The sequence below is a fragment of the Myotis brandtii genome, unplaced genomic scaffold (assembly GCF_000412655.1).
Source record: "Myotis brandtii unplaced genomic scaffold, ASM41265v1 scaffold432, whole genome shotgun sequence".
Classification (NCBI taxonomy): Eukaryota; Metazoa; Chordata; class Mammalia; order Chiroptera; family Vespertilionidae; genus Myotis; species Myotis brandtii.
Window position 1 is genome coordinate 1,179,399 of NW_005366520.1, and position 13,920 is coordinate 1,193,318.

Sequence of the window (13,920 nt, forward strand, 5' to 3'; positions counted from 1 at the left end):
GATCTGGATGGTGATTATAAGGGTTTATACAGTTTGTGAAAAATTATTAAGCTATAATTTTATGATTCATACAATTTTTATTTACATTATAATTTACTTAAATGGTTAATAAAATAACTACAAAGAATTAATTGAAACTAAGTTAATAAATCCCCTGAAGATCTACTTAAGGTATAATTTAAATTTAATGATTATACATATTGGATAAAACTAAAGAATTCCCAAACTTTCTCCTTGAGCTGATTTTACTTTACTTTTTTAATATTTTTTTTTATTTCAGAGAGGAAGGGAGAGAGAGAGATAGAGATAGGAACATCAATGATGAGAGAGAATCACTGATTGGCTGCCTCCTGCATGTCCCACACTGGGGATCAAACCCACAACCTGGGCATGTGCCCTGACGGGGAATCAAACCTGGGACCCTTCAGTCCACAGGCTGACGCTCCATCCACTGAGCCAAACCAGCTAGGGCTCCTTGAGTTGATTTTAAATCCACAAATATTTTTGTATGATCCCCATGGCTACTTTCTTCTGTAGTCTAAAAATATTCCTTCACAATTTCTTCCCATTCATCCTGCTGTGTGTACAAGAAATGCACCTTTCATTGATCAACTTCATTCTCCATTATGTCAACCATTTTCTTTCTACTGACCCTCTCCCCTTGGCATATCAACCTGTCTAAGTTTCTTCTATCTTCAAACACAAAATACTCCTCTCTGCTTCTCAGTTCCCTCTAGCTAGTACACTATTGTCCAGGTAGAAAAATACTTTTTCTATACCTTCTTATGCTGAATATTTGGAGGCCTCCAAATGAAACTGACAAATGACAGATTAGCAAGAGACTCTCTCTCTATATATATTTCTTTTCTTTCATAGCCAGGCATCCTTGGTCCCATATCATCACTTCCCAAGCACAACTCCTATGGTAACACATAACTCCATGAAGTTTGTTTTCCCTAAGGTCACAAGAAGCCTTGATATTGCAATTAGCTTTAGCATCATTCCCTGAGGCATTTCACACTATTGATATTTATTTTAGCAGTAGAGCTAAACTGTCTGGAATTCATAAGTCATCGGGTACTGGAAAATGGTATGTGTGGGGGGGAGGAGTTTAATCCTATGTAATCATTTAAGCCACAGCATTAGGGTTACATTTTCTTTAGGTAAAAATAAATTCCATTTCTTTGATTTCTCCCTTATATTAATTACATTATATATAGATTGATGATTTTTATTATTGTATAGGTAGGTTATATCTACTATGAATCTAACTTTTGCATGATAAAGACAGTATTGAAAGTATTTGTTAAAAAGGGGAGCCATTGGATATGATAGTTTGAGAACCATTGGTATAAATTGTAGACCAGCCACTCTGTTTAGTGAGGGTCAAGAGATGCTCCCTGCCTCGCCAGGACCAACATCCAGTTTCACAAATAATCCATAATGATAGACAGAAGCAAAACTTACTCATAAAATAGTCTCACTTTAAAGCTGATCAGTCTCTTCAGTGTCCCAAATACTTCAGCTTTCTGGTGCCTGAGGTATGTCCTAAGGGATATTTGCAAAATCTCCAGTAATTTTGATCTCTTGCCCCATTCTTGTCTACCATCAACTCTCATGTTCTGCTATAGGTAGAGGCTAAACTCAGTTTAACTCAGGCATTTAAACTGTCCACTATTAAGTAAAGGAGGATAGCAGCCTTCACCTCTCCCTGCCATGGCCTGTGCTCCTCCACTGATATTTTTGTACTCTGAAAAGGGGGAAACATCTAGCAAAAATGTCACTTTGCCTGCTGTATTCAAGGCTCACATTCGACCAGATATTGGGAACTTCGTTCACACCAACTTGAGCAAAAACAATAGACAGCCCTATGCTGTCAGTGAATTGGCAGGGCATCAAACCAGTACCAGGTCCTGTAGTACTGGCAGAGCTGTGGCTTGAATTCTCAGAGTCCGAGGTGGTGGAACTCATTGTTCTGGCAGGGTGCTTATGGAAATACGTGTGGGGCAGGCCACATGTTTGACCCACCAAAACCTGGCGCCACTGGCACTGCAGAGTGAACACAACACAGAAACAATATGCCATCTGCTCAGTCCTAGCTGCTCAGGCCTTACCAGCATTGGCCATGTCTAAAGGCTACCGTATTGAGGAAGTTCCTGAACTTCCTTTGGTGGTGGAAGATAAAGTTAAAGGCTATAAGAAAACCGAGGAGGCCGTTTTGCTTCTTAAGAAACTTAAGGCCTGGAATGATACAAAAAAGGTCTATGCCTCTCAGCGAATGAGGGCTGGCAAGGGCAAAATGAGAAATGTTGTATCCAGCACAGGGGACCTTGCATCATCTATAATGAGGACAACGCTATGTATCATCAAAGCCTTCAGAAACATCCCTGGAATTACTCTGCTTAATGTCAGCAAACTGACCATTTTGAAACTTGCACCTGGAGGTGGGCCGTTTCTGCATTTGAACTGAAAGTGCTTTCTGCAAGTTAGATGAGCTGATGGCACTTGGCGTAGAGCTATTTCCTCAAGAATAACTACAGCCTTCCCATGCACGAGATGCTCAATACAGACCTTCGTAGAATCTTGAAAAGCCCAGAAACCCAAAGAGCGCTCCGAGCACCACGCAAGAAGATTCACCGCAGAGTCCTGAAGAAGAATCCACGGAAAACCCTGAGGATCATGTTGAAGCTAAACCCATATGCAAACACCATGCGCCGGAACACCATTCTTCACCCGGCCAAGAACCACAAGCTTCGGGTGGATAAAGCAGCAGCGGCACTAGAAGCCAAATCAGATGAGAAGGGGGTTCCAGGCAAAAAGCCTGTGGCTGGGAAGAAAGGAAAGAAGGCTGTCGGCATCAAGAAGCAGAAGAAGCCTTTGGTGGGGAAAGAGGCTGCAGCTACCAAGAAACCAGCAGCTAAGAAGAAGCCGGCAGAAAAGAAACCCACCACAGAAGAAAAGAAGCCAGTGGCATAAGCTTAAATTTGTTTATTCCATGAAGGACAAATCACTTTGGACAGCTGATTTAATTTTGAATAAAAATATGATCAAAGGCACACAAAAAAAGAAAAGAAAGGAAGGAAGGACGCAGAGTCCTGAAGAAGAATCCACGGAAAACCCTGAGGATCATATTGAAGCTAAACCCATATGCAAACACCATGCAACGGATCACCATTCTTCACCCGGCCAAGAACCACAAGCTTCTGGTGGATAAAGCAGCAGCGGCACTAGAAGCCAAATCAGATGAGAAGGGGGTTCCAGGCAAAAAGCCTGTGGCTGGGAAGAAAGGAAAGAAGGCTGTCGGCATCAAGAAGCAGAAGAAGCCTTTGGTGGGGAAAGAGGCTGCAGCTACCAAGAAACCAGCAGCTAAGAAGAAGCCGGCAGAAAAGAAACCCGCCACAGAAGAAAAGAAGCCAGTGGCATAAACTTAAATTTGTTTATTCCATGAAGGACAAATCACTTTGGACAGCTGATTTAATTTTGAATAAAAATATGATCAAAGGCACACAAAAAAAGAAAAGAAAGGAAGGAAGGAGGATAGCTTCTGGTGGTTTGTTAACTAAAGTATTTTCTTGGTGGTAAAGGATGTGTGACAGTAATACATCAAGCACAGATCTAAAAACTTTGGTTTATTCCCTCATTTTATCCCTGCTATGAAGGAAACACATTTTCTGGTGGTTTGTTAAATAAAGTATTTTCTTGGTGGTAAAGGATGTGTGACAGTAATACATCAAGCACAGATCTAAAAACTTTGGTTTATTCCCTCATTTTATCCCTGCTATGAAGGAAATACATATTACATATCTATTTTACAGGAAATTTAGGCACAGAGAATTTAATTTGAATTTGGCAAAATAATTCAATTGCAAATATGAATTGCCAGTGTCTTACTTATGTCTTGGAAAATTCTACCTACGTATGAGATACAACGTTATATAGACATCTAACACAAACAGTATATTAGTGTAGGAGGAGTCTTCCTAAATTATGGTTCAATAACAGATGTCGCTGAGTCTATATTCCCATGAAATGGGGGTATAAGACATAGCTGACCCTATCAAACTCAATATCTGTTTGTTGATTTTTTTTTTCTTTGCAGAATTTTTGTTTAACAGTTTGGATGAAAGCATGCCTCATAGTATGTGTATCTATTTTCAAAAGCAAAGAATCTGAACAGAGGCACTTCAGTAGCCCTATGAAGAAAGAGTCTTTTTTCTTTTTCAGCTTCAGATAGGGATCCAAAAGAGAGGTTAGCAGAAAACTACAGTCTTAACCATACAGAGTGACTATTCAGGTAAGTACTTTCATCATTCAGATCCTTGAAAAGTTATTTCATTTTTCAGACAATTATTTTTTTCTCAGTATTACAACTTTTTTAAAAAAGTTATATACTTAAATAACTTCTGTACATTAGATGATATTTTAACATTATGGTTTCAGGCAAAGGCACACTAACCTACTCATCATAAGATTGTCTAGTGAGAGACTATCATATGAACAAATTTGAATTGTACACTATGTTTGGATATGCTAAAAATAAATGAAATAATATCTTCTTTGATATTTTTTGGTCTATTGTGAACTTGGACTATTGCCTAATATTTTGTACCACGCACATTTTGGCTCTATTTTGCATTGAATACCTCTGTCCTAAAACTGTTTTTCTGAGCTATAACTTAACTGAAGTTTTATGTAGAGTATCCATGAGCTTTAGAAGGACTGAAAAAAGAAAGGTTTTAAAATGGTATAAAAAGGAGAAAAGCATCGCAAAAAAAATGGTATAAAAAGGAAAGCATACCTGCCAAAGAATGAGTCTCTTGTACCCATTCTCTTCACTCTACTATTCACCATCTTTTATTAAATCTCTCTCCTTTAAATGGTAGTTACATTGCATTTTGGTACAAACTGTGTTTACCTGCATTTTTTTGTTATTACTTATATTACCTTGTTTTTGTTGTTTAATTGAGAACTGTTTTTCTATCTGTGAACATTTTTTGGCTGCCTTGAATTGAAATGGAACACATCATAAAATTTCTCATTTAAGCCAACAGTAAAATTGTTTAAAATCCTTTATATTACAGTTTTCAGGAAAAATTGAAGTTGCTTCAGTACATAAGAAGAATAGATGTATTTTGACTTCTAAACCCAAACTCAGATTTGCTTCTCCTCAACCCAACTAGGGCTATATCTACAGACCTCCCTACTAAGCCTCAGGCCTTAGAACAAAATGAATCTTGGGGAGGTGCTACTGATTTGACCTGGAGAGCAATTGTGATTCAGCCCATTATTCCCACATAGAGAACAAGTGAAAAGAAGCTTCACTGTAAATATGACACCAGTGGAACATTTTCTCTCTTGTTATCTAACAATTACAGTTAAGAATTCCTGGCAGTATCTTATAAATTACATCATAGCTATCATGATTTTGATAAATTAAGGAATGGATAAGTAGAGGAATTTGGGTACAAATTAATATTGACACTGATAAATCTCCTTGTGCTTGTTAATGAAAGTGAAGAGTAGAAAGTATTCTAAGAGCTATAAAAAATGAGAATACAAAAGCTTGACAAATTTCTCCTCTGTGATTGAATGTTTTTCTTTCATCCCTCCATACTACCTGCCTTCTCATACCTATTTTGAAATAAAAACTTCAAGGGAAAACTAATCAATAATATCATGCCAATATCAATGTATATAAGTGGGCCTAAGTCAGCAGGCAGACATCCCCCAAGAGGTCCTGGACTGCAAGAGGTCACAGGCCGGGCTAAGGGATCCCTCCTAGTGCACGAATATTGTGAACCAGGCCTCTGATACTATATAACACTGCCTGCTTCTCTGTTCTTAGAATATCTATTTAAAAGGTGCTGGTTGCCCCTAGCTTGTTTGGCTCAGTGGATAGATCATCAGCCGGTGACTGATGGGCCCCAGGTTCTACTCTCTCTGGTCAAGGGCACATGCCCAGGTTGTGGGCTCGATCCCCAATAGGGGGCATGCAGGAGGCAGCCGGTCAATGAGTCTCTCTCATCATTGATGTTTCTATCTCTCCCTCCCCCTTCCTCTCTGAAATTAATAAACATAAATAAAAATAAATAAATAAAAAATAAAAGATGCGGGTTGGTGAATGTGTACCAATGGAATAGCATTAAAAAGAGGAAATTTTAGACCAGAAAAAAAGGGGCGCGGTGGGCATGAAAAGAAGTGAAAGTTTGGACCTTAAACAATAAGACCAATTAATGGCAACCTGCCATTACAAGATTATTTCTAGACTAGAGGCCTGGTGCATGAAAATTCATACACTGGAGGTTGGTCCCTCAGCCCGGCCTGCCCTTTCTCACAGTCCAGGAGCCCTCAGGGGTGGGAGGCGACCCGGTGATCAGGGGAAGGCGACACCCTCATCATACCTCTGCTGCTGCCACTGCCAGCAGCGCAAGCCTTGGCTGGCCCTGGTTCCCTGAGCCTCAGGCGGCCCTGGGTGGCTGGAGGGTTGAGGGGACTGGGGGACTCCGGAGGCAGGTGCATGGCAAGGCCCGGCCTTGCCACGCGCCCACCACCCCAGCGGGGCTGAGGGGACTGGGTGCTGCCATCTTGTGGTTGTGGGCACTGCCATCTTTGAGGGTGTGGCAGTCAATTAGCATATTCTCTCCTTATTGGCTGTGGGCACCAGCATCTTTGAGGTTGGGGCAGACAATTAGCATATTCCCTTCTTATTGGCTGTGAGCACCTCCATCTTTGAGGGCGGGACAGTAAATTAGCATATTCCCTCCTTATTGGCTATGGGCACCGCCATCTTTGTGATGGCTTGAGGGTCAATTAGCATATTCCCTCTTTATTAGATAAGCTAGGGAGTGTGTTGACCAACAGAGGCAATCCTAGTATCTACAGATAGTGGAAAGCTAACAAGCAGAAATAGACCTTGCAAGTACTGAATCCAGAGTAACTTTGGGGAAGACTTCTGGTTACCCAGAAAAGTGCCCTGCTCAGCTGTAAGGAAGATAGGGAAGACAAACCTGACCTCACACATGGGCAAAGTAAAGGAATTATGTCTCTGGTGCCTAATTTTTTTGTCTACTCATAGATATTGAAATGAATATTAACTTTATTAGAATAGAACATCAAATAGATCTATATATATAAAAAGACAGCTACCGTAACAGCCATGACCTAACAACCGATTGCTATGATGCCCACTGTGGCCAACAAACCAACCCGATCAGGGGTTGTGGCCAGTGGCCAACCTCATGGGCCCTCCCCCCTGCCAACTGGCACCTGATTGGACTCTCCCACCCTGATCAAGAGCAGGGCCTGCTGACCAAACACCTCCTCCTTTTCCCCTGGCTAGCCGTGCCCCAATTAGCCTGCCCCTGATCACACCCCCTCAACCCAATAGGGGGAAGGGCTGGGCAGCCAACCTCCTGCAGCCCCTGATGGGCTCCTACCACCCTAATCAGCCACAGTCCTTCCCCCTGGCCACCCCACCCCTGATCACAACCCCCATCCCAATAGGGGGCGTAGCTGGCCAGCCAACCTCCTGCAGTCCCTCCCCCACCAGCCACACCCCTGATAACTCCCCCCATTCCAATAGGGGGTGGGGCTGGCTGGCCAATCTCCTGAAGCCCCTCCCCCTGCCCAGCCCCACCCAAGATTGCCCCCCACCCCAATCAGGGGTAGGGCGGGCCAGCCAACCACCCATGGCCCCTCTTCCAGGCCACTGACCCTTGATCGGTACCCTCCCACCTACCCCATTCAGGGACTGGGCCGGCTGGCCCACCGCCCACAGCCCCTGCCCATGGCCGGCCCCATCCCCAACCGGCTCCCCAACCCCAATTGGGGTTATGGTCCACTGGCCAATCACCCGCGGCCTCTTCCCCCAGCTGGTCCGGCCAGCCAACCTCCCGCCATCTCTCCCTCCTGACAGGCCCAGCCCAAATCTTCCCTGATTGGGGCCAGGCTGGCTGGACCCCACCCATGCACAAATTCGTGCACTGGGCCTCTAGTATAATTATAATGGTAACTGCTTTATTAGCAGGCACTATTCTGTTTTATTTTTTCTTATCACTGAATATTATTTTATTAATTTGCTTACTGAAATATAATTTCCATGAGAGGAGGGAATTTTGCTGTCTTGTTTACCTCTGTATCTTCAGTGCCTGGAAGAGGAACTGACAAAGAACAGAGGTTCATTAAACAAATATTTCTTAGGTAACTGACTGATGGAATTGATGAACTCATTAGTGGTGGACAAGTACTCCATAGACTCTTCCTGAGCCTTGGGAAAAAGAGGATAAACAGAGGTGTTAGGAATTAGTGTAAAATAGAAATGTTTCAAGCTTATAAAAAAGGAGAAGAGGCAGCCTCAACCTTGCCGTGTCACTGAGATGGAGATGGGTGTTAACAGTTTCACTGCCTTGAGAAAAATCATTACCTGGCCCAGCCACAATACAGTGGGTTTGACTGATTTACCAGTCTCATGAAAGAATAAGTGTGTCCTGAGTCAGAAAAACATAGAGGCTCAGTGCAATACTTATTGATAGCATCAACCACTTTAAGAGAGAAAAGCTGGATTAGAAAAAAAGGAAGGGGCCAGGGTGGGAATGACTAGAGATGTGATCCTATTTGTAGCATTTCATAGGGAGACTAGAGGCCTGATGCGCGAAATTCATGCGGGTGGGCGGGGGGGTCCCTCAGCCCAGCCTGCGCCCTCTTCCAATCCGGGACCCCTCACTCCTAACTGCCCTCCGGCTCCCACCTTACTGCCCGCCTACTCACTTCTTACTGCTTGGCTCGCCATTCCTTATGGCCTGCCTGTTCACTGCTCACCGCTTGGCTCTCTGCTCCTTAGCACTGCCACGGATGCAGGAGAGGCTCCCGCCACCGCCTTTGCGCTTGCCAGCCATAAGCCTGGCTTGTGGCTGAGCGGCGCTCCTGCTGTGGGAGCACACTGACCACCAGGGGGCAGCTCCTGCATTGAGTGTCTGCCTCCTGGTGGTCAGTGCACATCATAGTGACCAATCTTCTGGTCGTTCTGGTCATTCCACCATAATAGTTACTGGGCTTTTCTATATATAGATGCTCATATTAAAGCCATAACAAGCACCAAACTGGTACCCTGTTAGGAAATGGAAGTGATTTGGGAAATATTAGAATTCTTAAAATTATTGGTTGAGGACTTTTACTAAAGACAATTATGCATTTCTATTGTTTTCTTTTTAGTATGTTATCAGTATTTATTGATTTTTTAATCCCCTCATGCTGAAGGACTGTGGGGTATACCTATTAATTTGGTTATTCCTTGATGAGATGTGATCTAGGTTACTGATTCAAGTCTCATAAATGACTTTAAAGATAATTTTTATTTAATGCAGAGAATTTTATTCATTTTCTTCTTCTTCCCATGTCTTTTAAGTAGATGTGTAAAAAAGCACCCCAGACATGGAAAATCAGAAACCTCAGGCATTTGTGTTAAATTTCTGACACATTGACTCACTTTCAAAAAAGGCATAATCTTCCTCTTCTCTTCCTTACAAAATTAAGTGCACATGTTAAAAGGAAAGTTTGGTTTTGTTTATAACTTGGGAGAAAATATGAAGTAGCTTTTACCTTCTGAAACCAGAGAGGAGTTTTAGCCAACAATCTGAGATTAATACCTAGCTCAGGGCCCTAACCGGTTTGGCTCAGTGGATAGAGCGTTGGCCTACGGACTGAAGGGTCCCAGGTTCAATTCCGGTCAAGGGCATGTGCCTTGGTTACGGGCACATCCCCAGTTGGGGGTGGGCAGGAAGCAGCTGATTGATGTTTCTTTCACATCAATGTTTCTAACTCTCTATCACTCTCCCTTCCTTTCTGTAAAAAAATCAATAAAATATATTAAAAAAATACCTAGCTCAGGGCTTAGTTACTACCTGGAGTCAATGTTCTAGTACCATTAGGCCACAAAGGCATTTCCTGCCCTGCTCCAAGAACATGATACCTGCAGAGTCCATGACACCTGTTCTAGAATTCACATTTTTAATATAACTTTAACCAAAGGTGAATGCTTAAAGATCAAATAATTTAATTCATGCTTCTCATCTTTCATACTTAAGCATACCCAAATGCAGTTTCTTCTGGCATAGTACTCTGTCCTCTCATTTGAAGATCTACTCTGCCCACACCAACCTACCCCCCATAAACCCTTGCACTTACTCCATTGTTAATTATTCTTATCTGCATATTCAGTCTTATTAGAGAAAGTTACCTTTGTCTTCTTGCTCTAAAGTAATATCTCAAAGATAATTTTAAGCTGTTCATTGGATAAATATTTAAATTTCAATAGTTGTATTTTATGTTAATGTATATTAGAAAATATATATCAGTTGTTTTTGCACATTGATTTTTTTTCAAAAATGACAGAGGTGATGAGATGGTTTAAAGAAAAATATTGAGAAAAACAATAGTAAATGTAGAAAGTAGAAATGGCAAAAATCCAGAATGACTTCAGGGTCAGAAGTGCTACCTTAAGGTAATCCTGATTTTTATTGAAAACTCCAATTTCATTGTCACTTTCTCCAGGATGTGCTATGCTTTCTCTTAGATCCGAGCTACCATAAGGCCAGGAGATGTCAGCTGCATTCTCTCATTATCTTTTCCAGATCTAGACTTTGTCTGTCTTCATTTAAAAACTGTCCTTTGAAGCTCACATCTTCAAACTATAATGCTCTATAAGCCCCGTCTTTTCACTGTGGACTATTGTCCTTCAGATCAGTCTCTTATAGACATAAAAAGCTTGAAAATCCAACTCACAAGCTTACACTCCAGTGGTGTGTGTGTGTGTGTGTGTGTGTGTGTGTGTGTGTGTGTGTGTAATACTAATGAAAGTAATATATCTCCGCTTGTGAAAATTTGGGAAATACAGATTTTAACACTGTTTATCATTATTAATGATTTTTTAAAATACTGTTAATAACATATATTTCCCTTACATATCACTTTATTTATACTTTATTACTAAGAGTCTTTATGTTATTAAGATGTCTGTCTTTATAGCATAATATAACTAATATAATATAGCCTATATATGTAATCCTTAATAGCCTAGTATAAGTATCATCATTTAATCATCCTCTTATTGCTGGATACTTAGGTAGAAATGAACTTTCATTTTCATATAAAATTTGCAATGAACATCTTGGTGGACAATTTGTTATACCAGTTTGCATTACTCTACTGGACTAGATTCTCAGAAGAGAAGTTACTAGGTCAAAGGTCAGAAGAAATTTTAAGTGTAACTGGATAAACTGAGGACTCCCAAGGGCATTCATAAAGAATAATAGGTGGTTAGAAAGTGGCTAACAACCCAGCTTTGGTACTTTTGTTTCTAAAGCTATTCCATCTGCTATCAATCAGCCTTTTGTTATGCTGAGTGGGCCTTGAGGTATCTGTATAGACTTTTTGAGAGATTCAGAGACACAGGGAGGAATGGAAGCTAAAGTAGAAGAGGAGAGCTATGTAATAGTAACTGAGGGAAGTGAAAATTTGTGAGAATGAACAGGCATGGTTCAAGGAGATATAATGGGATTTAGGAAAAACCTTTTATATGGAGCCTACATTCTCTTTCACAAAAAGCTTATAATGTTTGTTCACACTCTGTCTTGAAGAAGTTCAGACAGGTCACATGGAAATTCACAGAGGCTGGTACACAAAGGCTTATAAATGCAAACTTCAAAAGAATATCTGCAAAGCTTGCATGCTATGAATCTATAAAGTAGGTATCTGGGTTAAGGCTATAAGCTTTGGAACACAAAGAGCTATAAAAGAGGCTTTTAGCTGCTGCCTGGTGGTTTTAAATTGCAGGGGGTTTGGGGAGGGTAGTGGTGAAGGAGAAGGTGAGACTTGTGGAGAGCAGTGGAATGATATTTTCCAAGTTTACATCTTAAGAACTAGCTACAAATATACAGGGGTGAGCAAAAGTATGTTTGCAGTTGTTTGTATGAAAACAATACAATAATTAATGAATGATAACACAAGAATAAACTCACAACTGTAAATCTACTTTTGCCCACCCCTGTATATAATTTTCAACTTCACCCCACCCCGACCCTTAAAAAAACAAAAAGGACTTGGTAATTTCTGATGGAGCAGTTTCACTCTATTATTTTGTTAAGGGCATGGACTAAGGAAACACACTACCTGGGTTTGAATACAAAATCCAAAACAATAGAAAGTCAAAAATGAATAAAAGTGCTTTACCTAAGGAACAGGGAGAGAACAGGAGAGTCAGCCCAGGATGAAAGCTAGTTTTGAACTGAAAATTGTATAAATGTCACACATATTTTTAAAAAATTTTTAATATATTTTTATTGATTTTAGAGAGGAAGAGAGAGGGAGAGAGTGATATTTCTCCACACTGGGGATTGAGCCAGCAACCCGGGCATGTGTCCTTTACCAGTATTGAACCTTGGACCCTTCAGTCCACAGGCTGATGTTCTATCCACTAAGCCAAACTGGCTAGGGCACATACATGTTTTTGAAAAAAAATAATAAATCAAAGAATGACAGAACAAACCAAGCCTCAAATTTGATAATAAAGTAAAATAAATCAACCTAAGTGTAAAACTGGTTGTTGCCATAACTGCACAGACCAGAATTATTCCAAATAACTTTAAAACATAGTGTTTTGACACTAGATCCCTAGTGGATATAGCCTAAGGAAAATAAAACCCCAAAATTGTATCCAGTGGTCTTGTTAGTAGCAATATTGGCATCAATATTTTAGTATTCGGTATATACATTACTTATACATTTATATTGATAGAGATAGATAGATAGATAGATAGATAGATAGATAGATAGATAAAGCAAATAAATAATTCTATTTATGCCATTAGGAAATATCATTTCTCAAAGCTTCAGAAAATATCCTATATAATAAAAGCCTAATATGCTAATAAGTGTCCAATTCATTCAACCGTTTGACCAGTCACTATGACATTCACTGACCAACAGGGGGCAGACGCTTTGACCGGTAGGTTAGCTTGCTGCTGGGGTCCGGCTGACTGGGACTGGTTAAGATGTACCGGACACAATCCGGGACCCAGCGGGGGAAGTTGGAGAGCCGGTTTTGGCCCAAACCCTGCAGGCCAGACTGAGGGACCCCACCAGTGCACCAATCGGTGCCTCGTGCCTCTAGGCCTATATAATAAAAGCCTAATATACTAAGTGTCCAACCGTTCGACCCTTCAACCAGTTGCTATGACCTGCACTGACCACCGATCAGTAGGTTAGCTTGCTGCTGGGTCCAGCCATTCGGGACTGGGCGAGACGAGCTGGACACACCCTGGACGAATCTGTGCACTGCGTCGGTTTTGGCCCAATCCCCGCAGGCCAGGCTGAGGGATCCCACTGGTGCATGGGTCTCTAGTAGAAATATAAAATCAAATAAATTAGTAAAATAATAACAAATTTATGCTTTATTTATCTCTAAAAAATTATTTCCTAGCACCATTTTCAAATGATAGAACAAACTGAGCAGTAAAAAGTAAGTGACTGCAAAAATCAAAATGTCTGATATATACAGGCTGAGGCAAAAGTAGATTTACAGTTGTGAGTGCATGAAACAGATTATTCTTATGTTATTACTTATTAATTATTGTATTATTTTCTATATGAACAACAGTAAACCTACTTTTTCCACACCCTATATATGATATACCATATATATACAAATTTGTATACATGTATATATGTATATATATATCCTTAACTACATAATTATATTTAAAATAAAACTTGTGGGTCAACTTTGATGGTTGTTAGGACAGAAACTCATTATGATAATAATAAAATAAAAAAGCACACATTTATTTATTCTTTCCTATTTAGACTGTATTTCAGAATGCCACCCCAAAGTGATGTATGTTCTTCTTTATAGAAGAATCATAACTA

At 40.6% G+C, this 13,920-nt stretch overlaps 1 pseudogene; it reads left to right on the plus strand.

The window, feature by feature from the left end:
- Window positions 1-1,707: 1,707 nt before the first annotated feature.
- Window positions 1,708-3,432, plus strand: LOC102252922 (annotated as a pseudogene).
- Window positions 3,433-13,920: the final 10,488 nt, after the last annotated feature.